The following is a 14,624-nucleotide window of genomic DNA, read 5'->3' on the forward strand; positions in this document are numbered from 1 at the left end:
ATCTGTGCATTCCCAGTGATCACAAAAAACACGTAGAATCGCTCTATCTCTTCTAGTTTAGCCAGAAAACGCGTTTAAAGTTTTGCAAAAGATTTTTTTAAATATCTCCAAAAATATTTTTGCTACAACATATTATCATATATCGGCAGAATCTGTGCATTCCCAGTGATCACAAAAAACACGCAGAATCGCTCTATCTCTTCTAGTTTAGCCGGAAAACGCGTTTAAAGTTTTGCAAAAGATTTTTTTAAATATCTCCAAAAATATTTTTGCTACAACATATTACCATATATCGGCAGAATCTGTGCATTCCCAGTGATCACAAAAAACACGTAGAATCGCTCTATCTCTTCTAGTTTAGCCAGAAAACGCGTTTAAAGTTTTGCAAAAGATTTTTTTAAATATCTCCAAAAATATTTTTGCTACAACCTAATATCATATATCGGCAGAATCTGTGCATTCCCAGTGATCACAAAAAACACGTAGAATCGCTCTATCTCTTCTAGTTTAGCCAGATAACGCGTTTAAAGTTTTGCAAAAGATTTTTTTAAATATCTCCAAAAATATTTTTGCTACAACCTATTACCATATATTGGCAGAATCTGTGCATTTGCAGTGATCACAAAAAACACGTAGAATTGCTCTATCTCTTCTAGTTTAGCCAGAAAACGCGTTTAAAGTTTTGCAAAAGATTTTTTTAAATATCTCCAAAAATATTTTTGCTAAAACCTATTATCATATATCGGCAGAATCTGTGCATTCCCAGTGATCACAAAAAGCACGTAGAATCGCTCTATCTCTTCTATGTTAGCCAGAAAACGCGTTTAAAGTTTTGCAAAAGATTTTTTTAAATATCTCCAAAAATATGTTTGCTACAACATATTATCATATATCGGCAGAATCTGTGCACTCCCAGTGATCACAAAAAACACGTAGAATCGCTCTATCTCTTCAGTTTAGCCAGAAAACGCGTTATAAAGTTTTGCAAAAGATTTTTTAAATATCTCCAAAAATACTTTTGCTACAACCTATTATCATATATCGGCAGAATCTGTGCATTCCCAGTGATCACAAAAAACACGTAGAATCGCTCTATCTCTTCTAGTTTAGCCAGAAAACGCGTTTAAAGCTTTGCAAAAGATTTTTTAAATATCTCCAAAAATATTTTGCTACAACCTATTATCATATATCGGCAGAATCTTTGCATTCCAGTGATCACAAAAAACACGTAGAATCGCTCTATCTCTTCTAGTTTAGCCAGAAAACGCGTTTAAAGTTTTGCAAAAGAGTTTTTTAAATATCTCCAAAAATATTTTTGCTACAACCTAATATCATATATCGGCAGAATCTGTGCATTCCCAGTGATCACAAAAAACACGTAGAATCGCTCTATCTCTTCTAGTTTAGCCAGATAACGCGTTTAAAGTTTTGCAAAAGATTTTTTTAAATATCTCCAAAAATATTTTTGCTACAACCTATTACCATATATTGCAAGAATCTGTGCACTCCCAGTGATCACAAAAAACACGTAGAATCGCTCTATCTCTTCTAGTTTAGCCAGAAAACGCGTTTAAAGTTTTGCAAAAGATTTTTTTTAAATATCTCCAAAAATATTTTTGCTACAACCTATTATCATATATCGGCAGAATCTGTGCATTCCCAGTGATCACAAAAAGCACGTAGAATCGCTCTATCTCTTCTATGTTAGCCAGAAAACGCGTTTAAAGTTTTGCAAAAGATTTTTTTAAATATCTCCAAAAATATTTTTGCTACAACATATTATCATATATCGGCAGAATCTGTGCACTCCCAGTGATCACAAAAAACACGTAGAATCGCTCTATCTCTTCTAGTTTAGCCAGAAAACGCGTTTAAAGTTTTGCAAAAGATTTTTTTAAATATCTCCAAAAATATTTTTGCTACAACCTATTATCATATATCGGCAGAATCTGTGCATTCCCAGTGATCACAAAAAACACGTAGAATCGCTCTATCTCTTCTAGTTTAGCCAGAAAACGCGTTTAAAGCTTTGCAAAAGATTTTTTAAATATCTCCAAAAATATTTTTGCTACAAACCTATTATCATATATCGGCAGAATCTTTGCATTCCCAGTGATCACAAAAAACACGTAGAATCGCTCTATCTCTTCTAGTTTAGCCAGAAAACGCGTTTTAAAGTTTTGCAAAAGAGTTTTTTAAATATCTCCAAAAATATTTTTGCTACAACCTATTATCATATATCGGCTGAATCTGTGCATTCCCAGTGATCACAAAAAAACACGTAGAATCGCTCTATCTCTTCTAGTTTAGCCAGAAAACGCGTTTAAAGTTTTGCAAAAGATTTTTTTAAATATCTCCAAAAATATTTTTGCTACAACCTATTATCATATATCGGGCATGAATCTGTGCATTCCCAGTGATCACAAAAAACACGTAGAATCGCTCTATCTCTTCTAGTTTAGCCAGAAAACGCGTTTAAAGTTTTGCAAAAGATTTTTTTTAAATATCTCCAAAAAATATTTTTGCTACAACATATCACCATATATCGGCAGAATCTGTGCATTCCCAGTGATCACAAAAAAACACGTAGAATCGCTCTATCTCTTCTAGTTTAGCCAGAAAACGCGTTTAAAGTTTTGCAAAAGATTTTTTTAAATATCTCCAAAAATATTTTTACTACAACCTATTATCATATATCGGCTGAATCTGTGCATTCCCAGTGATCACAAAAAACACGTAGAATCGCTCTATCTCTTCTAGTTTAGCCAGAAAACGCGTTTGAAGTTTTGCAAAAGATTTTTTTAAATATCTCCAAAAATATTTTTGCTACAACCTATTATCATATATCGGCTGAATCTGTGCATTCCCAGTGATCACAAAAAACACGTAGAATCGCTCTATCTCTTCTAGTTTAGCCAGAAAACGCGTTTAAAGTTTTGCAAAAGATTTTTTTAAATATCTCCAAAAATATTTTTGCTACAACATATCACCATATATCGGCAGAATCTGTGCATTCCCAGTGATCACAAACACGTAGATTCGCTCTATCTCTTCTAGTTTAGCCAGAAAACGCGTTTGAAGTTTTGCAAAAGATTTTTTTAAATATCTCCAAAAATATTTTTGCTACAACCTATTATCATATATCGGCTGAATCTGTGCATTCCCAGTGATCACAAAAAACACGTAGAATCGCTCTATCTCTTCTAGTTTAGCCAGAAAACGCGTTTAAAGTTTTGCAAAAGATTTTTTTAAATATCTCCAAAAATATTTTTGCTACAACCTATTATCATATATCGGCAGAATCTGTGCATTCCCAGTGATCACAAAAAACACGTAGAATCGCTCTATCTCTTCTAGTTTAGCCAGAAAACGCGTTTAAAGTTTAGCAAAAGATTTTTTTAAATATCTCCAAAAATATTTTTGCTACAACTTATTATCATATATCGGCAGAATCTGTGCATTCCCAGTGATCACAAAAAACACGTAGAATCGCTCTATCTCTTCTAGTTTAGCCAGAAAACGCGTTTAAAGTTTTGCAAAAGATTTTTTTAAATATCTCCAAAAATATTTTTGCTACAACATATTATCATATATCGGCAGAATCTGTGCATTCCCAGTGATCACAAAAAACACGCAGAATCGCTCTATCTCTTCTAGTTTAGCCGGAAAACGCGTTTAAAGTTTTGCAAAAGATTTTTTTAAATATCTCCAAAAATATTTTTGCTACAACATATTACCATATATCGGCAGAATCTGTGCATTCCCAGTGATCACAAAAAACACGTAGAATCGCTCTATCTCTTCTAGTTTAGCCAGAAAACGCGTTTAAAGTTTTGCAAAAGATTTTTTTAAATATCTCCAAAAATATTTTTGCTACAACCTAATATCATATATCGGCAGAATCTGTGCATTCCCAGTGATCACAAAAAACACGTAGAATCGCTCTATCTCTTCTAGTTTAGCCAGAAAACGCGTTTAAAGTTTTGCAAAAGATTTTTTTAAATATCTCCAAAAATATTTTTGCTACAACCTATTATCATATATCGGCTGAATCTGTGCATTCCCAGTGATCACAAAAAACACGTAGAATCGCTCTATCTCTTCTAGTTTAGCCAGAAAACGCGTTTAAAGTTTTGCAAAAGATTTTTTTTAAATATCTCCAAAAATATTTTTGCTACAACCTATTATCATATATCGGCAGAATCTGTGCATTCCCAGTGATCACAAAAAACACGTAGAATCGCTCTATCTCTTCTAGTTTAGCCAGAAAACGCGTTTAAAGTTTTGCAAAAGATTTTTTTTAAATATCTCCAAAAATATTTTTGCTACAACATATCACCATATATCGGCAGAATCTGTGCATTCCCAGTGATCACAAAAAACACGTAGAATCGCTCTATCTCTTCTAGTTTAGCCAGAAAACGCGTTTAAAGTTTTGCAAAAGATTTTTTTAAATATCTCCAAAAATATTTTTGCTACAACATATCACCATATATCGGCAGAATCTGTGCATTCCCAGTGATCACAAAAAACACGTAGAATCGCTCTATCTCTTCTAGTTTAGCCAGAAAACGCGTTTAAAGTTTAGCAAAAGATTTTTTTAAATATCTCCAAAAATATTTTTGCTACAACATATCACCATATATCGGCAGAATCTGTGCATTCCCAGTGATCGCAAAAAACACGTAGAATCGCTCTATCTCTTCTAGTTTAGCCAGAAAACGCGTTTAAAGTTTTGCAAAAGATTTTTTTAAATATCTCCAAAAATATTTTTGCTACAACATATTATCATATATCGGCAGAATCTGTGCATTCCCAGTGATCACAAAAAACACGTAGAATCGCTCTATCTCTTCTAGTTTAGCCAGAAAACGCGTTTAAAGTTTAGCAAAAGATTTTTTTAAATATCTCCAAAAATATTTTTGCTACAACATATCACCATATATCGGCAGAATCTGTGCATTCCCAGTGATCACGAAAAACACGTAGAATCGCTCTATCTCTTCTAGTTTAGCCAGAAAACGCGTTTAAAGTTTTGCAAATGATTTTTTTAAATATCTCCAAAAATATTTTTTGCTATAACCTATTATTATATATCGGCAGAATCTGTGCATTCCCAGTGATCACAAAAAACACGTAGAATCGCTCTATCTCTTCTAGTTTAGCCAGAAAACGCGTTTAAAGTTTTGCAAAAGATTTTTTTAAATATCTCCAAAAATATTTTTGCTACAACTTATTATCATATATCGACAGAATCTGTGCATTCCCAGTGATCGCAAAAAACACGTAGAATCGCTCTATCTCTTCTAGTTTAGCCAGAAAACGCGTTTAAAGTTTTGCAAAAGATTTTTTTAAATATCTCCAAAAATATTTTTGCTACAACATATTATCATATATCGGCAGAATCTGTGCATTCCCAGTGATCACAAAAAACACGTAGAATCGCTCTATCTCTTCTAGTTTAGCCAGAAAATGCGTTTAAAGTTTTGCAAAAGATTTTTTTAAATATCTCCAAAAATATTTTTGCTACAACATATTATCATATATCGGCAGAATCTGTGCATTCCCAGTGATCACAAAAAACACGTAGAATCGCTCTATCTCTTCTAGTTTAGCCAGAAAACGCGTTTAAAGTTTTGCAAAAGATTTTTTTAAATATCTCCAAAAATATTTTTGCTACAACCTATTATCATATATCGGCAGAATGTGTGCATTCCCAGTGATCACAAAAAACACGTAGAATCGCTCTATCTCTTCTAGTTTAGCCAGAAAACGCGTTTAAAGTTTTGCAAAAGATTTTTTTTAAATATCTCCAAAAATATTTTTGCTACAACATATTATCATATATCGGCAGAATCTGTGCATTCCCAGTGATCACAAAAAACACGTAGAATCGCTCTATCTCTTCTAGTTTAGCCAGAAAACGCGTTTGAAGTTTTGCAAAAGATTTTTTTAAATATCTCCAAAAATATTTTTGCTACAACCTATTATCATATATCGGCTGAATCTGTGCATTCCCAGTGATCACAAAAAACACGTAGAATCGCTCTATCTCTTCTAGTTTAGCCAGAAAACGCGTTTAAAGTTTAGCAAAAGATTTTTTTAAAAATATCTCCAAAAATATTTTTGCTACAACTTATTATCATATATCGGCTGAATCTGTGCATTCCCAGTGATCGCAAAAAACACGTAGAATCGCTCTATCTCTTCTAGTTTAGCCAGAAAACGCGTTTAAAGTTTTGCAAAAGATTTTTTTAAATATCTCCAAAAATATTTTTGCTACAGCCTATTATCATATACCGGCAGAATCTGTGCATTCCCAGTGATCACAAAAAACACGTAGAATCGCTCTATCTCTTCTAGTTTAGCCAGAAAACGCGTTTAAAGTTTTGCAAAAGATTTTTTTAAATATCTCCAAAAATATTTTTGCTACAACATATCACCATATATCGGCAGAATCTGTGCATTCCCAGTGATCACAAAAAACACGTAGAATCGCTCTATCTCTTCTAGTTTAGCCAGAAAACGCGTTTAAAGTTTTGCAAAAGATTTTTTTAAATATCTCCAAAAATATTTTTACTACAACCTATTATCATATATCGGCTGAATCTGTGCATTCCCAGTGATCACAAAAAACACGTAGAATCGCTCTATCTCTTCTAGTTTAGCCAGAAAACGCGTTTGAAGTTTTGCAAAAGATTTTTTTTAAATATCTCCAAAAATATTTTTGCTACAACCTATTATCATATATCGGCTGAATCTGTGCATTCCCAGTGATCACAAAAAACACGTAGAATCGCTCTATCTCTTCTAGTTTAGCCAGAAAACGCGTTTAAAGTTTTGCAAAAGATTTTTTTAAATATCTCCAAAAATATTTTTGCTACAACATATCACCATATATCGGCAGAATCTGTGCATTCCCAGTGATCACAAAAAACACGTAGAATCGCTCTATCTCTTCTAGTTTAGCCAGAAAACGCGTTTGAAGTTTTGCAAAAGATTTTTTTAAATATCTCCAAAAATATTTTTGCTACAACCTATTATCATATATCGGCTGAATCTGTGCATTCCCAGTGATCACAAAAAACACGTAGAATCGCTCTATCTCTTCTAGTTTAGCCAGAAAACGCGTTTAAAGTTTTGCAAAAGATTTTTTTAAATATCTCCAAAAATATTTTTGCTACAACCTATTATCATATATCGGCAGAATCTGTGCATTCCCAGTGATCACAAAAAACACGTAGAATCGCTCTATCTCTTCTAGTTTAGCCAGAAAACGCGTTTAAAGTTTAGCAAAAGATTTTTTTAAATATCTCCAAAAATATTTTTGCTACAACTTATTATCATATATCGGCAGAATCTGTGCATTCCCAGTGATCACAAAAAACACGTAGAATCGCTCTATCTCTTCTAGTTTAGCCAGAAAACGCGTTTAAAGTTTTGCAAAAGATTTTTTTAAATATCTCCAAAAATATTTTTGCTACAACATATTATCATATATCGGCAGAATCTGTGCATTCCCAGTGATCACAAAAAACACGCAGAATCGCTCTATCTCTTCTAGTTTAGCCGGAAAACGCGTTTAAAGTTTTGCAAAAGATTTTTTTAAATATCTCCAAAAATATTTTTGCTACAACATATTACCATATATCGGCAGAATCTGTGCATTCCCAGTGATCACAAAAAACACGTAGAATCGCTCTATCTCTTCTAGTTTAGCCAGAAAACGCGTTTAAAGTTTTGCAAAAGATTTTTTTAAATATCTCCAAAAATATTTTTGCTACAACCTAATATCATATATCGGCAGAATCTGTGCATTCCCAGTGATCACAAAAAACACGTAGAATCGCTCTATCTCTTCTAGTTTAGCCAGATAACGCGTTTAAAGTTTTGCAAAAGATTTTTTTAAATATCTCCAAAAATATTTTTGCTACAACCTATTACCATATATTGGCAGAATCTGTGCATTTGCAGTGATCACAAAAAACACGTAGAATTGCTCTATCTCTTCTAGTTTAGCCAGAAAACGCGTTTAAAGTTTTGCAAAAGATTTTTTTAAATATCTCCAAAAATATTTTTGCTAAAACCTATTATCATATATCGGCAGAATCTGTGCATTCCCAGTGATCACAAAAAGCACGTAGAATCGCTCTATCTCTTCTATGTTAGCCAGAAAACGCGTTTAAAGTTTTGCAAAAGATTTTTTTAAATATCTCCAAAAATATGTTTGCTACAACATATTATCATATATCGGCAGAATCTGTGCACTCCCAGTGATCACAAAAAACACGTAGAATCGCTCTATCTCTTCTAGTTTAGCCAGAAAACGCGTTTAAAGTTTTGCAAAAGATTTTTTTAAATATCTCCAAAAATATTTTTGCTACAACCTATTATCATATATCGGCAGAATCTGTGCATTCCCAGTGATCACAAAAAACACGTAGAATCGCTCTATCTCTTCTAGTTTAGCCAGAAAACGCGTTTAAAGCTTTGCAAAAGATTTTTTAAATATCTCCAAAAATATTTTTGCTACAACCTATTATCATATATCGGCAGAATCTTTGCATTCCCAGTGATCACAAAAAACACGTAGAATCGCTCTATCTCTTCTAGTTTAGCCAGAAAACGCGTTTAAAGTTTTGCAAAAGAGTTTTTTAAATATCTCCAAAAATATTTTTGCTACAACCTAATATCATATATCGGCAGAATCTGTGCATTCCCAGTGATCACAAAAAACACGTAGAATCGCTCTATCTCTTCTAGTTTAGCCAGATAACGCGTTTAAAGTTTTGCAAAAGATTTTTTTAAATATCTCCAAAAATATTTTTGCTACAACCTATTACCATATATTGGCAGAATCTGTGCACTCCCAGTGATCACAAAAAACACGTAGAATCGCTCTATCTCTTCTAGTTTAGCCAGAAAACGCGTTTAAAGTTTTGCAAAAGATTTTTTTAAATATCTCCAAAAATATTTTTGCTACAACCTATTATCATATATCGGCAGAATCTGTGCATTCCCAGTGATCACAAAAAGCACGTAGAATCGCTCTATCTCTTCTATGTTAGCCAGAAAACGCGTTTAAAGTTTTGCAAAAGATTTTTTTAAATATCTCCAAAAATATTTTTGCTACAACATATTATCATATATCGGCAGAATCTGTGCACTCCCAGTGATCACAAAAAACACGTAGAATCGCTCTATCTCTTCTAGTTTAGCCAGAAAACGCGTTTAAAGTTTTGCAAAAGATTTTTTTAAATATCTCCAAAAATATTTTTGCTACAACCTATTATCATATATCGGCAGAATCTGTGCATTCCCAGTGATCACAAAAAACACGTAGAATCGCTCTATCTCTTCTAGTTTAGCCAGAAAACGCGTTTAAAGCTTTGCAAAAGATTTTTTAAATATCTCCAAAAATATTTTTGCTACAACCTATTATCATATATCGGCAGAATCTTTGCATTCCCAGTGATCACAAAAAACACGTAGAATCGCTCTATCTCTTCTAGTTTAGCCAGAAAACGCGTTTAAAGTTTTGCAAAAGAGTTTTTTAAATATCTCCAAAAATATTTTTGCTACAACCTATTATCATATATCGGCTGAATCTGTGCATTCCCAGTGATCACAAAAAACACGTAGAATCGCTCTATCTCTTCTAGTTTAGCCAGAAAACGCGTTTAAAGTTTTGCAAAAGATTTTTTTAAATATCTCCAAAAATATTTTTGCTACAACCTATTATCATATATCGGCAGAATCTGTGCATTCCCAGTGATCACAAAAAACACGTAGAATCGCTCTATCTCTTCTAGTTTAGCCAGAAAACGCGTTTAAAGTTTTGCAAAAGATTTTTTTAAATATCTCCAAAAATATTTTTGCTACAACATATCACCATATATCGGCAGAATCTGTGCATTCCCAGTGATCACAAAAAACACGTAGAATCGCTCTATCTCTTCTAGTTTAGCCAGAAAACGCGTTTAAAGTTTTGCAAAAGATTTTTTTAAATATCTCCAAAAATATTTTTACTACAACCTATTATCATATATCGGCTGAATCTGTGCATTCCCAGTGATCACAAAAAACACGTAGAATCGCTCTATCTCTTCTAGTTTAGCCAGAAAACGCGTTTGAAGTTTTGCAAAAGATTTTTTTAAATATCTCCAAAAATATTTTTGCTACAACCTATTATCATATATCGGCTGAATCTGTGCATTCCCAGTGATCACAAAAAACACGTAGAATCGCTCTATCTCTTCTAGTTTAGCCAGAAAACGCGTTTAAAGTTTTGCAAAAGATTTTTTTAAATATCTCCAAAAATATTTTTGCTACAACATATCACCATATATCGGCAGAATCTGTGCATTCCCAGTGATCACAAAAAACACGTAGATTCGCTCTATCTCTTCTAGTTTAGCCAGAAAACGCGTTTGAAGTTTTGCAAAAGATTTTTTTAAATATCTCCAAAAATATTTTTGCTACAACCTATTATCATATATCGGCTGAATCTGTGCATTCCCAGTGATCACAAAAAACACGTAGAATCGCTCTATCTCTTCTAGTTTAGCCAGAAAACGCGTTTAAAGTTTTGCAAAAGATTTTTTTAAATATCTCCAAAAATATTTTTGCTACAACCTATTATCATATATCGGCAGAATCTGTGCATTCCCAGTGATCACAAAAAACACGTAGAATCGCTCTATCTCTTCTAGTTTAGCCAGAAAACGCGTTTAAAGTTTAGCAAAAGATTTTTTTAAATATCTCCAAAAATATTTTTGCTACAACTTATTATCATATATCGGCAGAATCTGTGCATTCCCAGTGATCACAAAAAACACGTAGAATCGCTCTATCTCTTCTAGTTTAGCCAGAAAACGCGTTTAAAGTTTTGCAAAAGATTTTTTTAAATATCTCCAAAAATATTTTTGCTACAACATATTATCATATATCGGCAGAATCTGTGCATTCCCAGTGATCACAAAAAACACGCAGAATCGCTCTATCTCTTCTAGTTTAGCCGGAAAACGCGTTTAAAGTTTTGCAAAAGATTTTTTTAAATATCTCCAAAAATATTTTTGCTACAACATATTACCATATATCGGCAGAATCTGTGCATTCCCAGTGATCACAAAAAACACGTAGAATCGCTCTATCTCTTCTAGTTTAGCCAGAAAACGCGTTTAAAGTTTTGCAAAAGATTTTTTTAAATATCTCCAAAAATATTTTTGCTACAACCTAATATCATATATCGGCAGAATCTGTGCATTCCCAGTGATCACAAAAAACACGTAGAATCGCTCTATCTCTTCTAGTTTAGCCAGAAAACGCGTTTAAAGTTTTGCAAAAGATTTTTTTAAATATCTCCAAAAATATTTTTGCTACAACCTATTATCATATATCGGCTGAATCTGTGCATTCCCAGTGATCACAAAAAACACGTAGAATCGCTCTATCTCTTCTAGTTTAGCCAGAAAACGCGTTTAAAGTTTTGCAAAAGATTTTTTTAAATATCTCCAAAAATATTTTTGCTACAACCTATTATCATATATCGGCAGAATCTGTGCATTCCCAGTGATCACAAAAAACACGTAGAATCGCTCTATCTCTTCTAGTTTAGCCAGAAAACGCGTTTAAAGTTTTGCAAAAGATTTTTTTAAATATCTCCAAAAATATTTTTGCTACAACATATCACCATATATCGGCAGAATCTGTGCATTCCCAGTGATCACAAAAAACACGTAGAATCGCTCTATCTCTTCTAGTTTAGCCAGAAAACGCGTTTAAAGTTTTGCAAAAGATTTTTTTAAATATCTCCAAAAATATTTTTGCTACAACATATCACCATATATCGGCAGAATCTGTGCATTCCCAGTGATCACAAAAAACACGTAGAATCGCTCTATCTCTTCTAGTTTAGCCAGAAAACGCGTTTAAAGTTTTGCAAAAGATTTTTTTAAATATCTCCAAAAATATTTTTGCTACAACATATCACCATATATCGGCAGAATCTGTGCATTCCCAGTGATCACAAAAAACACGTAGAATCGCTCTATCTCTTCTAGTTTAGCCAGAAAACGCGTTTGAAGTTTTGCAAAAGATTTTTTTAAATATCTCCAAAAATATTTTTGCTACAACCTATTATCATATATCGGCTGAATCTGTGCATTCCCAGTGATCACAAAAAACACGTAGAATCGCTCTATCTCTTCTAGTTTAGCCAGAAAACGCGTTTAAAGTTTTGCAAAAGATTTTTTTAAATATCTCCAAAAATATTTTTGCTACAACACATTATCATATATCGGCAGAATCTGTGCATTCCCAGTGATCACAAAAAACACGCAGAATCGCTCTATCTCTTCTAGTTTAGCCGGAAAACGCGTTTAAAGTTTTGCAAAAGATTTTTTTAAATATCTCCAAAAATATTTTTGCTACAACATATTACCATATATCGGCAGAATCTGTGCATTCCCAGTGATCACAAAAAACACGTAGAATCGCTCTATCTCTTCTAGTTTAGCCAGAAAACGCGTTTAAAGTTTTGCAAAAGATTTTTTTAAATATCTCCAAAAATATTTTTGCTGCAACCTAATATCATATATCGGCAGAATCTGTGCATTCCCAATGATCACAAAAAACACGTAGAATCGCTCTATCTCTTCTAGTTTAGCCAGAAAACGCGTTTAAAGTTTTGCAAAAGATTTTTTTAAATATCTCCAAAAATATTTTTGCTACAACCTATTACCATATATCGGCAGAATCTGTGCATTTGCAGTGATCACAAAAAACACGTAGAATCGCTCTATCTCTTCTAGTTTAGCCAGAAAACGCGTTTAAAGTTTTGCAAAAGATTTTTTTAAATATCTCCAAAAATATTTTAGCTACAACATATCACCATATATCGGCAGAATCTGTGCATTCCCAGTGATCACAAAAAACACGTAGAATCGCTCTATCTCTTCTAGTTTAGCCAGAAAACGCGTTTGAAGTTTTGCAAAAGATTTTTTTAAATATCTCCAAAAATATTTTTGCTACAACCTATTATCATATATCGGCTGAATCTGTGCATTCCCAGTGATCACAAAAAACACGTAGAATCGCTCTATCTCTTCTAGTTTAGCCAGAAAACGCGTTTAAAGTTTTGCAAAAGATTTTTTTAAATATCTCCAAAAATATTTTAGCTACAACATATCACCATATATCGGCAGAATCTGTGCATTCCCAGTGATCACAAAAAACACGTAGAATCGCTCTATCTCTTCTAGTTTAGCCAGAAAACGCGTTTAAAGTTTTGCAAAAGATTTTTTTAAATATCTCCAAAAATATTTTTGCTACAACCTAATATCATATATCGGCAGAATCTGTGCATTCCCAATGATCACAAAAAACACGTAGAATCGCTCTATCTCTTCTAGTTTAGCCAGAAAACGCGTTTAAAGTTTTGCAAAAGATTTTTTTAAATATCTCCAAAAATATTTTTGCTACAACCTATTACCATATATCGGCAGAATCTGTGCATTTGCAGTGATCACAAAAAACACGTAGAATCGCTCTATCTCTTCTAGTTTAGCCAGAAAACGCGTTTAAAGTTTTGCAAAAGATTTTTTTAAATATCTCCAAAAATATTTTAGCTACAACATATCACCATATATCGGCAGAATCTGTGCATTCCCAGTGATCACAAAAAACACGTAGAATCGCTCTATCTCTTCTAGTTTAGCCAGAAAACGCGTTTGAAGTTTTGCAAAAGATTTTTTTAAATATCTCCAAAAATATTTTTGCTACAACCTATTATCATATATCGGCTGAATCTGTGCATTTGCAGTGATCACAAAAAACACGTAGAATCGCTCTATCTCTTCTAGTTTAGCCAGAAAACGCGTTTAAAGTTTTGCAAAAGATTTTTTTAAATATCTCCAAAAATATTTTTGCTAAAACCTATTATCATATATCGGCAGAATCTGTGCATTCCCAGTGATCACAAAAAGCACGTAGAATCGCTCTATCTCTTCTATGTTAGCCAGAAAACGCGTTTAAAGTTTTGCAAAAGATTTTTTTAAATATCTCCAAAAATATTTTTGCTACAACATATCACCATATATCGGCAGAATCTGTGCATTCCCAGTGATCACAAAAAACACGTAGAATCGCTCTATCTCTTCTAGTTTAGCCAGAAAACGCGTTTAAAGTTTTGCAAAAGATTTTTTTAAATATCTCCAAAAATATTTTTGCTACAACATATTACCATATATCGGCAGAATCTGTGCATTCCCAGTGATCACAAAAAACACGTAGAATCGCTCTATCTCTTCTAGTTTAGCCAGAAAACGCGTTTAAAGTTTTGCAAAAGATTTTTTTAAATATCTCCAAAAATATTTTTGCTACAACCTAATATCATATATCGGCAGAATCTGTGCATTCCCAGTGATCACAAAAAACACGTAGAATCGCTCTATCTCTTCTAGTTTAGCCAGAAAACGCGTTTAAAGTTTTGCAAAAGATTTTTTTAAATATCTCCAAAAATATTTTTGCTACAACCTATTACCATATATCGGCAGAATCTGTGCATTTGCAGTGATCACAAAAAACACGTAGAATCGCTCTATCTCTTCTAGTTTAGCCAGAAA

Source organism: Condylostylus longicornis, unplaced genomic scaffold, assembly GCF_029603195.1.
Source record: "Condylostylus longicornis isolate FDR11 unplaced genomic scaffold, ASM2960319v2 ptg000122l, whole genome shotgun sequence".
Classification (NCBI taxonomy): Eukaryota; Metazoa; Arthropoda; class Insecta; order Diptera; family Dolichopodidae; genus Condylostylus; species Condylostylus longicornis.